The sequence below is a fragment of the Anabrus simplex genome, chromosome 1, assembly GCF_040414725.1.
Source record: "Anabrus simplex isolate iqAnaSimp1 chromosome 1, ASM4041472v1, whole genome shotgun sequence".
NCBI classification, from domain to species: Eukaryota; Metazoa; Arthropoda; class Insecta; order Orthoptera; family Tettigoniidae; genus Anabrus; species Anabrus simplex.
Genome location: NC_090265.1, coordinates 200,011,115 through 200,023,736, shown reverse-complemented (window position 1 = coordinate 200,023,736; position 12,622 = coordinate 200,011,115).

The following is a 12,622-nucleotide window of genomic DNA, read 5'->3' as shown; positions in this document are numbered from 1 at the left end:
GATAAGTTGGTGTTAAGAACTTCATTAGACCAATCTTTGGCCTAATGATCCAGTCTACATCGATTTTGCAAGTTCACTGGTCATTCCACGAAGTTTGGTTGGAGAATTTCTAGAAAACAGTCCAAATCTATATAAATAAAATTGTTTCTGTTTGTCTGTTTGTCTGTCTGTTTGTCTGTTCCACCATCACGTCGAAACGGCTGGATAGATCTCAACCAAACTTCATATTTAGAGTATACTGACCCCGGGGAAGGTTTCGATATGCATATCATTTTAAAATCTTTGAAAAGACGGGGGTTTTATAGGAAAAACGGTTTTCCTCCATTTTCTCTTATACTATTATAGGCAAAATATCGAATTTGTCGTATAAGGACGAGACAAAGCTCAATTTAATCGTCTTGACGCAAAGAACAAAACTCGGTAAGCCCTACGGGCCCGAAAACCATGTTTTAAGGCCCTAAAACCAACCGTTACGGAGATATTGGCACCACACTACCCCTGCTCTAGGAATCGGATAAAGAAATGAACTGCCGTAACCATGGCAACGTCAGCTCCAGGATTCTAGAGCAGTGAGATTATGCATGTACGTTTGGGCATAGCTGTCAACCAAAATAGGTACAAATAAGACTTAATATCTGGGAAAAAAATATACTGTTGTGTAAGGCACTCATAGGACTCCTTTGGGCGGGGATGGAAAGGGGGTGAAGAACGAGTGTAAAAATCTATATAAATAAAATTGTTTCTGTTTGTCTGTCTGTTTGTCTGTTCCACCATCACGTCGAAACGGCTGGATAGATCTCAACCAAACTTCATATTTAGAGTATACTCATCCCGGAGAAGGTTTTGATATGCATATCATTTTAAAATCCTTGAATAGACAGGGGGTTTATAGGAAAACCAGAATGTTTTTCCACCATCACGTCGAAACGGCTGGATAGATCTCAACCAAACTTCATATTTAGAGGATACTCATCGCGGGGAAGTTTTCCATATGCATATCATTTTAAAATATTTGAATATATGGGGGGTTTATAGGAAAATCAGAATGGTTTTTCCACCATCACGTCGAAACGGCTGGATGGATCTCAACCAAACATTGTATTTAGAGTATACTAATCCCGGGGAAGGTTTAGATATGCATATCATTTTAAAATCCTTGAATAGACGGGGGGTTTATAGGAAAACCAGAGTGGTTTTCCCACCATCACGTCGAAACGGCTGGATAGATCTCAGCCAAACTTCATATTTAGAGTATACTCATCCCAGGAAAGGTTCCGATATGCATATAATTTTAAAATCTTTGAATAGACGGGGTGTTTATAGGAAAACCACAGTGGTTTTCCTCTATTTTCTCTTATACTATTGATTTTCTGTAAACTTCGTTTACCGTACGTGAAACGTCTCTTCATTATAAACAACTTTCGTTATGTTCATAATTTACCTTACTCTTCACATGACGGAGAAATTTACAATTTTCTGCTGGTATCATGCTCTGCATTTAGTGACCGACAGACCGACAACGAACCTACAGGTTACCATGGCAACGTCTCTGACTGCATGCCAGTAGGGAAGTAACGTATTGCCATTTTCCTCATCATGCTTTTAAATTCGTGGTTGTTCCTTGGGTAGATGGCAAGAGAGGCATCAATCGGCTCATCTGCGGGATATTGGCGGAATATCGTTGGAGGTTATAACCGCCCTCGAATAGATTAAGTAATAACACCATTAGTCATCTTCATATTTGTTTACCTAAGAATCACTGAACCTAAATTTCTCCTCTGTTAGCGCTTTATTATATCCATAACTCACGGCATTTATTTATTTGTCGTTATCCGGCTGTCCTCAGTTATAATCCATTTTCTATTAGTTTCAACATTCTTAACTGTATTATTTTCTTCCTTAATTACGCCGTATGTACGTGAATGCTAGAAACTACTGGATGCATTTCCACCAAGATTCGTATTTAGAATACACCTGTCCTTGATAGGTTTCAGGGCAAATATTGTTTCTAAATCCCTGAACTAACTGGGGGTTTATACGAAACCGAAACAGTGATTTTGCACTTCCAAAAAATATACACAACAAAAGTTTATGGAAGTCTACCTACCTTGGTAGAAATTAATGTCTAAACCTTTTTTTCTCATGTGCATCATTTCGATACGAGGATCAATAAGGGAGATATCATTAAAGGACCGTTTTTCTGTACAAGTCCCATCGGACTTAACTCACGAGCGGGTGCGTGTAAAGCGTATTCCTTACAACTTGAAAACTACTGAAGACATTCGAAACAAAATTTATATTTAGCATCCACCTGTCCAAAGGTAGGTTTTAAACGTAAATAACATTTCATGTTCCGGAATGGACTGGCGGTTTATAAGGAACCGAAATGGTGATTTTACTCTTCCACAATATATACAGAACAAGACCAACCTGACTGGAAATCGACCAAACCTGATGGAATTCCACCTCTAAACCTTTTTTTTCATGTGCATTTTTTCGTCAGGAGGATTAATAAGGGAGATATCATGAATGGTCACTTTTGCAGGTTAAGTCCAGCGGACATAGCCCAAAAGGTGTTTTACATGGAGCAGATTCCTTATCTATATAAATCAAATCGTAACGACTGTGTACCTCTACACTGACTATTTTGGCGAAATTTTCGTACAGCTTTCCGTTTAAGGGGTAATAATAACAATCTCCATAATTTTTGATTTCCTGAAAGTCCTAATTTTTACCCGCCTCGCCCAAAATCCACATTGTGGCATAATCTGCCAGAAGAATAAGAAGATAATTGAAATTTGACAAAATTATACGTTTTAGCCTGTAACGAATGAAAAATCCTATATCATTAAATTTTTCATTTTTTATCCCCGAAGAATATCGAAATATGCAGGCAATTTTAATGATGGTGCAGACCTTCGGAAATTCCTATCACGTAACGGATTGCACAATCTCCGTTCAATTTGGAATGATCTACAACCTTGGTCTTATGACTTTATGCCGTATCTGTATCCCTTTTACGTTTGATTTTTCTCTATTAATCGATGTTAAGTCAATTTGGAATTTTCACATGCATTATTCATACTTTCAATTACTTATATGAAATACAGAATCATCAAACTCTTCACGAAAATTGGCCCACTCAGTAGCCATATGTGAGCCAAATGCTACGTATGTAGCTGTCACATTATTATCCGAAAAGTAATGTAATGTGAGATGATCTTACAAAACCTTTACCCTGTTCCACGTTTCTAAATCTGACCCAAGAATAGATGACATATCATTGGACCAGCCATTTAGGCCACTAAATCCGGCGTGTCTTATGGTATAATCCTTTGTCGATATGACGTACGTTTAGTAGCAGTTAATCTGTAAATGAAGGTCTTCAATATTGTAAACACGCATATACTTTCGTATGTCGATCTATATATATTCACTGATGTCGATTTAGCGATCGAGAAAGGGTCGGTCTGCTATTGTAATCAGTACTCCCCACACCGACTTTGACTGGCAGTAGGAAAGGGTTCCTTCTCCAACTCCTGTGTAACTGTCATTAGTAAGGAAGGCCTACAATTGTAATGAATAGTTCCCTTCTCGATTTGACTTGCAGAAGGTAAGTGAGCATGCAGTTTTGTTTAAAACTCCCCTACCCGATTGTGTTTGGCAGTAGGCAAGGGTGCCCGCCATTATAAAGAAATGTACTCATCTAAAATGTGACTGGCATTAGGCATAGTGGCCTGCTATTTTGATGGAAACTCACCAACTTGGTGTGACTGGCAGTACGCTGGCTGGCAGTAGGAAAAGGGGCCTGTCATTATAATGATAACTGCACAACTCAATTTCGAGTGATAGTAGGGTAATTGCCTGCCATTATAATAAAAACTGTAATCTGTCTGGAGGTAGGAAAGGGGGGCTGCCATTTTAACGAAAACTCCCCAAATCGATTCTGTCCGCATAGTAGGCAATGGGGCCTGCAATTATAATGTAAACTTCCCAACCTGATTGTGAATGCCAGTAGGCAAGTGAGCCTGCCGTTATATCACAAATCCGTAACAAACACTTTACATTGGAAACGTACGGGGACCTCCCCATGCTCTTTCTCGGATAACGCTAAGAGACATGCAATTTTAAAACTATCTTATTTACTGCATGTACACTATTTACTTCGATATTCGAATACAATGTAGAATACCGTAGCGAAGCACGGGTACATTCGCTAGTCTATCTATATAAATAAAATTGTTTCTGTTTGTCTGTTTGTCTGTCTGTTTGTCTGTTCCACCATCACGTCGAAACGGCTGGATAGATCTCAACCAAACTTCATATTTAGAGTATACTGACCCCGGGGAAGGTTTCGATATGCATATCATTTTAAAATCTTTGAAAAGACGGGGGTTTTATAGGAAAAACGGTTTTCCTCCATTTTCTCTTATACTATTATAGGCAAAATATCGAATTTGTCGTATAAGGACGAGACAAAGCTCAATTTAATCGTCTTGACGCAAAGAACAAAACTCGGTAAGCCCTACGGGCCCGAAAACCATGTTTTAAGGCCCTAAAACCAACCGTTACGGAGATATTGGCACCACACTACCCCTGCTCTAGGAATCGGATAAAGAACTGAACTGCCGTAACCATGGTAACGTCAGCTCCAGGATTCTAGAGCAGTGAGATTATGCATGTACGTTTGGGCATAGCTGTCAACCAAAATAGGTACAAATAAGACTTAATATCTGGGAAAAAAAATATACTGTTGTGTAAGGCACTCATAGGACTCCTTTGGGCGGGGATGGAAAGGGGGTGAAGAACGAGTGTAAAAATCTATATAAATAAAATTGTTTCTGTTTGTCTGTCTGTTTGTCTGTTCCACCATCACGTCGAAACGGCTGGATAGATCTCAACCAAACTTCATATTTAGGGTATACTCATCACGGAGAAGGTTTTGATATGCATATCATTTTAAAATCCTTGAATAGACAGGGGGTTTATAGGAAAACCAGAATGGTTTTTCCACCATCACGTCGAAACGGCTGGATAGATCTCAACCAAACTTCATATTTAGAGGATACTCATCGCGGGGAAGTTTTCCATATGCATATCATTTTAAAATATTTGAATATATGGGGGGTTTATAGGAAAATCAGAATGGTTTTTCCACCATCACGTCGAAACGGCTGGATGGATCTCAACCAAACATTGTATTTAGAGTATACTAATCCCGGGGAAGGTTTAGATATGCATATCATTTTAAAATCCTTGAGTAGACGGGGGGTTTATAGGAAAACCAGAGTAGTTTTCCCACCATCACGTCGAAACGGCTGGATAGATCTCAGCCAAACTTCATATTTAGAGTATACTCATCCCAGGAAAGGTTCCTATATGCATATAATTTTAAAATCTTTGAATAGACGGGGTGTTTATAGGAAAACCACAGTGGTTTTCCTCTATTTTCTCTTATACTATTGATTTTCTGTAAACTTCGTTTACCGTACGTGAAACGTCTCTTCATTATAAACAACTTTCGTTATGTTCATAATTTACCTTACTCTTCACATGACGGAGAAATTTACAATTTTCTGCTGGTATCATGCTCTGCATTTAGTGACCGACAGACCGAGAACGAACCTACAGGTTACCATGGCAACGTCTCTGACTGCATGCCAGTAGGGAAGTAACGTATTGCCATTTTCCTCATCATGCTTTTAAATTCGTGGTTGTTCCTTGGGTAGATGGCAAGAGAGGCATCAATCGGCTCATCTGCGGGATATTGGCGGAATATCGTTGGAGGTTATAACCGCCCTCGAATAGATTAAGTAATAATACCATTAGTCATCTTCATATTTGTTTACCTAAGAATCACTGAACCTAAATTTCTCCTCTGTTAGCGCTTTATTATATCCATAACTCACGGCATTTATTTATTTGTCGTTATCCGGCTGTCCTCAGTTATAATCCATTTTCTATTAGTTTCAACATTCTTAACTGTATTATTTTCTTCCTTAATTACGCCGTATGTACGTGAATGCTAGAAACTACTGGATGCATTTCCACCAAGATTCGTATTTAGAATACACCTGTCCTTGATAGGTTTCAGGGCAAATATTGTTTCTAAATCCCTGAACTAACTGGGGGTTTATACGAAACCGAAACAGTGATTTTGCACTTCCAAAAAATATACACAACAAAAGTTTATGGAAGTCTACCTACCTTGGTAGAAATTAATGTCTAAACCTTTTTTTCTCATGTGCATCATTTCGATACGAGGATCAATAAGGGAGATATCATTAAAGGACCGTTTTTCTGTACAAGTCCCATCGGACTTAACTCACGAGCGGGTGCGTGTAAAGCGTATTCCTTACAACTTGAAAACTACTGAAGACATTCGAAACAAAATTTATATTTAGCATCCACCTGTCCAAAGGTAGGTTTTAAACGTAAATAACATTTCATGTTCCGGAATGGACTGGCGGTTTATAAGGAACCGAAATGGTGATTTTACTCTTCCACAATATATACAGAACAAGACCAACCTGACTGGAAATCGACCAAACCTGATGGAATTCCACCTCTAAACCTTTTTTTTCATGTGCATTTTTTCGTCAGGAGGATTAATAAGGGAGATATCATGAATGGTCACTTTTGCAGGTTAAGTCCAGCGGACATAGCCCAAAAGGTGTTTTACATGGAGCAGATTCCTTATCTATATAAATCAAATCGTAACGACTGTGTACCTCTACACTGACTATTTTGGCGAAATTTTCGTACAGCTTTCCGTTTAAGGGGTAATAATAACAATCTCCATAATTTTTGATTTCCTGAAAGTCCTAATTTTTACCCGCCTCGCCCAAAATCCACATTGTGGCATAATCTGCCAGAAGAATAAGAAGATAATTGAAATTTGACAAAATTATACGTTTTAGCCTGTAACGAATGAAAAATCCTATATCATTAAATTTTTCATTTTTTATCCCCGAAGAATATCGAAATATGCAGGCAATTTTAATGATGGTGCAGACCTTCGGAAATTCCTATCACGTAACGGATTGCACAATCTCCGTTCAATTTGGAATGATCTACAACCTTGGTCTTATGACTTTATGCCGTATCTGTATCCCTTTTACGTTTGATTTTTCTCTATTAATCGATGTTAAGTCAATTTGGAATTTTCACATGCATTATTCATACTTTCAATTACTTATATGAAATACAGAATCATCAAACTCTTCACGAAAATTGGCCCACTCAGTAGCCATATGTGAGCCAAATGCTACGTATGTAGCTGTCACATTATTATCCGAAAAGTAATGTAATGTGAGATGATCTTACAAAACCTTTACCCTGTTCCACGTTTCTAAATCTGACCCAAGAATAGATGACATATCATTGGACCAGCCATTTAGGCCACTAAATCCGGCGTGTCTTATGGTATAATCCTTTGTCGATATGACGTACGTTTAGTAGCAGTTAATCTGTAAATGAAGGTCTTCAATATTGTAAACACGCATATACTTTCGTATGTCGATCTATATATATTCACTGATGTCGATTTAGCGATCGAGAAAGGGTCGGTCTGCTATTGTAATCAGTACTCCCCACACCGACTTTGACTGGCAGTAGGAAAGGGTTCCTTCTCCAACTCCTGTGTAACTGTCATTAGTAAGGAAGGCCTACAATTGTAATGAATAGTTCCCTTCTCGATTTGACTTGCAGAAGGTAAGTGAGCATGCAGTTTTGTTTAAAACTCCCCTACCCGATTGTGTTTGGCAGTAGGCAAGGGTGCCCGCCATTATAAAGAAATGTACTCATCTAAAATGTGACTGGCATTAGGCATAGTGGCCTGCTATTTTGATGGAAACTCACCAACTTGGTGTGACTGGCAGTACGCTGGCTGGCAGTAGGAAAAGGGGCCTGTCATTATAATGATAACTGCACAACTCAATTTCGAGTGATAGTAGGGTAATTGCCTGCCATTATAATAAAAACTGTAATCTGTCTGGAGGTAGGAAAGGGGGGCTGCCATTTTAACGAAAACTCCCCAAATCGATTCTGTCCGCATAGTAGGCAATGGGGCCTGCAATTATAATGTAAACTTCCCAACCTGATTGTGAATGCCAGTAGGCAAGTGAGCCTGCCGTTATATCACAAATCCGTAACAAACACTTTACATTGGAAACGTACGGGGACCTCCCCATGCTCTTTCTCGGATAACGCTAAGAGACATGCAATTTTAAAACTATCTTATTTACTGCATGTACACTATTTACTTCGATATTCGAATACAATGTAGAATACCGTAGCGAAGCACGGGTACATTCGCTAGTTATATATTATAATGTTACAAGTGAACTATGTAGTGTGAGGGGAATATATATATTTTTTTGAAGACTTTATTTGTAAAATACGATGTTTTGTTTTTAATGACCTAACCTGTACTGTATAATATTGTAACATAGGCATTTGTAAATAGTAGAATTCTGTTCTATAGTTCCTGGAAAGATCCAGAAAGTTACATAACTTTTGTACAGGGTGTGTTACTTTGTAATGTATTCTAGAAAATATTTCTGACTGTTCTGGAAATAAGACATTCGCGATCAGGCGTATTCTAGAATGTTAGTCAAAGTTCGCGATCGAAAGTAAGGTTGTGATTGGTGAGTCTAGGTGGCGATAGGGAACTCGTGCACGCTGATTGGCTGCCTCCAAGGCCAGTAATTCCTATATATAGTGAGCGAGGCAGTGTTCGAATTAATTCTGTATCCTGAATTCTGTCGGTCTTGGTCATTCTGTCTGCGAGCAGCCTATCTGGTTGACGTCCCCCGGTTTCCGGGATGGCACTCTCCTCGGGTAAGCACTCTTGAATTCCGTCCTGCTAAAATTTCTGTAATGTTCCGATTTGCTTTTCATACAGGAGTCTGCCCTAACCTCGCCTAGATTCACCAAATTAGTTACTTAGACGCCTTAGTTTTTTAGCTGGGTTTACCTGTTCGTTTCCGAGGCATTCCCATTTCTTGTTTCACTAAAATATGTAGAATGTAGTTTAATATTATTTCCCTTGGGGGTTGCCTCTGGTGGTTCTGTATCACTTTAGGTACGCTAAGTTTTGGGGTATCTAAGCCATGTCCATGCCTTTGGTAGGTTCCCAGCCCTTTTCATCTTCCCGGTTTGTTGTTCACTAGTTGGCCCTACTGATGTTTACATACATGTTTTGTTGGAGATCCGCGTAATGCCAGCTACTGTTCCGAGTGTGTAGTGATTTCTTATATTGTGTAGTTTGCTCTTAACTTCCCCTTTTAACTCTGTTTGTGCCTTGTTTGGTGTTACCGCTGTAGTAGAGGTAACAATAAAACAAAATCTTTTAAATCAGTGCCCCACTTTTATTTACTTTTTGTGACAGAAATTGTGTAGCTACCAGAATAATAAAAGTACTGATTTTGTGGTGAGGTAGTGGTGATGATTTTAGATTTTAGAGGAAGTGCAACTGGGCAACTATCCTCGCTTATCCCTAAGCAAAAGAGAGAAATATCAGCGGTGTGAGCCTTCCAAAAGTGAAGGTGTTGATTAAAGAAAGGAAAGGGCCACAAAGGGCGTGAAATGAAAGGCATAAGTTACTATCTCTCACAAAACTTATCCCATCGGTGTCGGAAAAGAATAAAAGAAAAGCCAGGCTCGTCAATAGGAAAGATGAAAGCGAACAGGTACAAGGAAGTGGAAGCAATGCCAGGCTCAGCTAGGAGAGCCGTACCCGCCAACCCACGTTCAAAAATTGGAAGTCCTTGGTTGCACTATTAGTCGCCCTTTGAAAGAATTAGGGGGTACTTGGGTGAATCCTACCGCCTCCATCCTCAGGGGGATACTGATTTAGTATCAATCAATCAATCAATCAATCAATCAATCAATCAATCAATCAATCAATCAATCAATCAATCAATCAAGCAAGCAAGCAAGCAAGCAAGCAAGCAAGCAATCAATCAATCATTCAACCAATCAATCAATCAATCAATCAATCACGTACTAAAGAGAAAAAAGTGTCAATACAACCCTTATTCTCTCTCTCCTCTGCCACTCTCTTCACTTGCTTGTGCTCTCTGTACTTCATCATGTTCTTCAGGTTTTTAAGTAGATTTTCTGGGTCTTCCTCTGCCTCACAATCCCAGTATTTTTCCTTCAAAAAATATTTTTCAAAATGTATGATGTCCTGCAAGTGGCCTACAAACTTTATTTTCCTTTTTTCCATCTCTTTAGTGAGTAACCGGTTTTCAATGACCTCTCTTAAAATTTAAATAGATATTTTATCAGTCCAACTCGTTCTGCTGGTCCTCACCCATTCCCAAATCTCCACTACCACTAGCTGAGGTTTTGCCTATTTCTACCTATTTCTAAATTGCCCAGTCCAAATGAAGAATTTTGCGAAAGCATTCCGTGCCTTGAAGCTCATGTGACTGCTAGTTAAATGAATTTCTTGGTTTGTAAATCTCATTTAGCCAATGCTATCCTTTTATTTATTTGAAAAGCGCATCTGTTGTCTTCAGTTATCATGTTTTCAAGTAACAGAATCGTTTCGCTTGTTCTGATTTAGGCATTCCTTTATATTCGCAGTGGTTCTCGGTGTATTCTTGTTCGTTATTAAAATATTTGTTTTCTGAACGCTGTTCTTTAGTTTGCACTGTCTGAGTGCAACTGCCAGCACTTCCAATTTGACGAATCAGTTGATTCAGTAATTATAATACCCCGGTAATGTCTCGTTTCTTCAAAATCTTATATGATATGCAATAGCATTTTAACTAACGAAAGAAGTCAATAATTGTAGGTTACTGTAGTCACGTCCTAGTTCGTGAACCATGGGCAACGACTGAGTGACCTAGTAAGTGGTCTTGAGAGTCGGGATACCAGTTGCTATGGAATGGGAGTGGGCATCTCGGACATATTCTGAGTCGTGGCCCTCCTTGTGTTCAGGCGGCTAGGACTATACAATTCACCGGTGGTCCATAACCCGTTAGAGGAGAGATCCTCAGTTGGACTATGTGCAAGTAGGGTAGCATCCTGCTTTATGAAATTATCGAGCTCAGAACATTTTAAGCAAGCCTCGGACCTATGGGAGTAACGGAGTCCCACTCCCATTTGACAGGCGAGGGGAATCCTTGGAAACAACTTGGCGAACGAAATGGAATTCGATGGGGAGCTATCAATATTAATGGGGCTTATGGAAAAAAGAAGGCAGAGCTGGCTGAGTCAGGAAAGAGGATGCATCTGGATGTGCTAGGAGTAAGTGATATTCGCGTAAGGGGAGATAACGAAAAAGAGATAGGAGATTATAAAGTGTACTTGACAGGTGTTAGAAAGGGAAGAGCAGAGCATGGGGTAGGGCAACATAGTTTCTGTTAGGCACGTAAATGAGCGAATGATGTGGGTAGATTTGTCAGTTGGAGGATTTAGGACGAGAATTGTCTCAGTTTATTCACCATGTGCGGGTGCAGATGAGGAAGCTGACAAGTTTTCTGAAGCATTGGGTGACATCGTGGTCAGGGTCAACAGCAAGGATAGAATAGTGCCAATGGGCGATTTCAATGCGAGAGTTGGAAATAGAACTGAAGGATACGAAAGGGTGATAGGTAAATGTGGGGAAGATATGGAAGCTAATGGGAATGGGAAGCGTTTGCTGGACTTCTGTGCTAGTATAGGTTTAGCAGTTACGAATACATTCTTCAAGCATAAGGCTATTCACCGCTACACGTGGGAGGCTAGGGGTACCAGATCCATAATAGACTATATTTTAACCGACTTCGAATTCAGGAAATCTGTTAGGAATGTACGAGTTTTCCGGGGATTTTTCGATGATACAGACCACTATCTCTAAGTATCTCTAGGCCTGGGGTAGAAAAAGTGAAATTTGCCTGCAAGCGAATCAGGCTAGAAAATCTGCAGGTGGAGGAAATTAGACAGAAGTACATGGATATGATTAGTGAGAAGTTTTGAATAGTAGACAGTTCGCAGGTTCAGGATATAGAAAGAGAATGGGTGGCATACAGGGATGCTATAGTAGAAACAGCAAGGGAATGCCTAGGAACAACTGTGTGTAAAGATGGGAAAAGGCGAACATCTTGGTGGAATGATGACGTGAGAGCAGCTTGTAAACGTAAAAAGAAGGCTTATCAGAAATGGCTCCAAACAAGGGCCGAGGCGGACAGGAATTTGTACGTAGATGAAAGAAATAGAGCGAAGCAAATAGTTGTTGAATCCAAAAAGAAGTCGTGGGAAGATGTTGGTAATAACCTGGAAAGGCTAGGTCAAGCAGCAGGAAAACCTTTCTGGACAGTAATAAATAATCTTAGGAAGGAAGGGAAAAAGGAAATGAACAGTGTTTTGAGTAATTCAGGTGAACTCACAATAGGTCCCAGGGAATCACTGGAGAGGTGGAGGGAATATTTTGAACATCTTCTTAACGTAAAAGGAGATCTTCCTCGTGGTGTTGTAAACAGCCAAGCTGATGGGGAGGAGGAAAATGATGTTGGTGAAATTACGCTTGAGGAAGTGGAAAGGATGGTAAATAAACTCCATTGTTATACAGCAGCAGGAATAGATGAAATTAGACCTGAAATGGTGAAGTATAGTGGGAAGGCAGCGATGA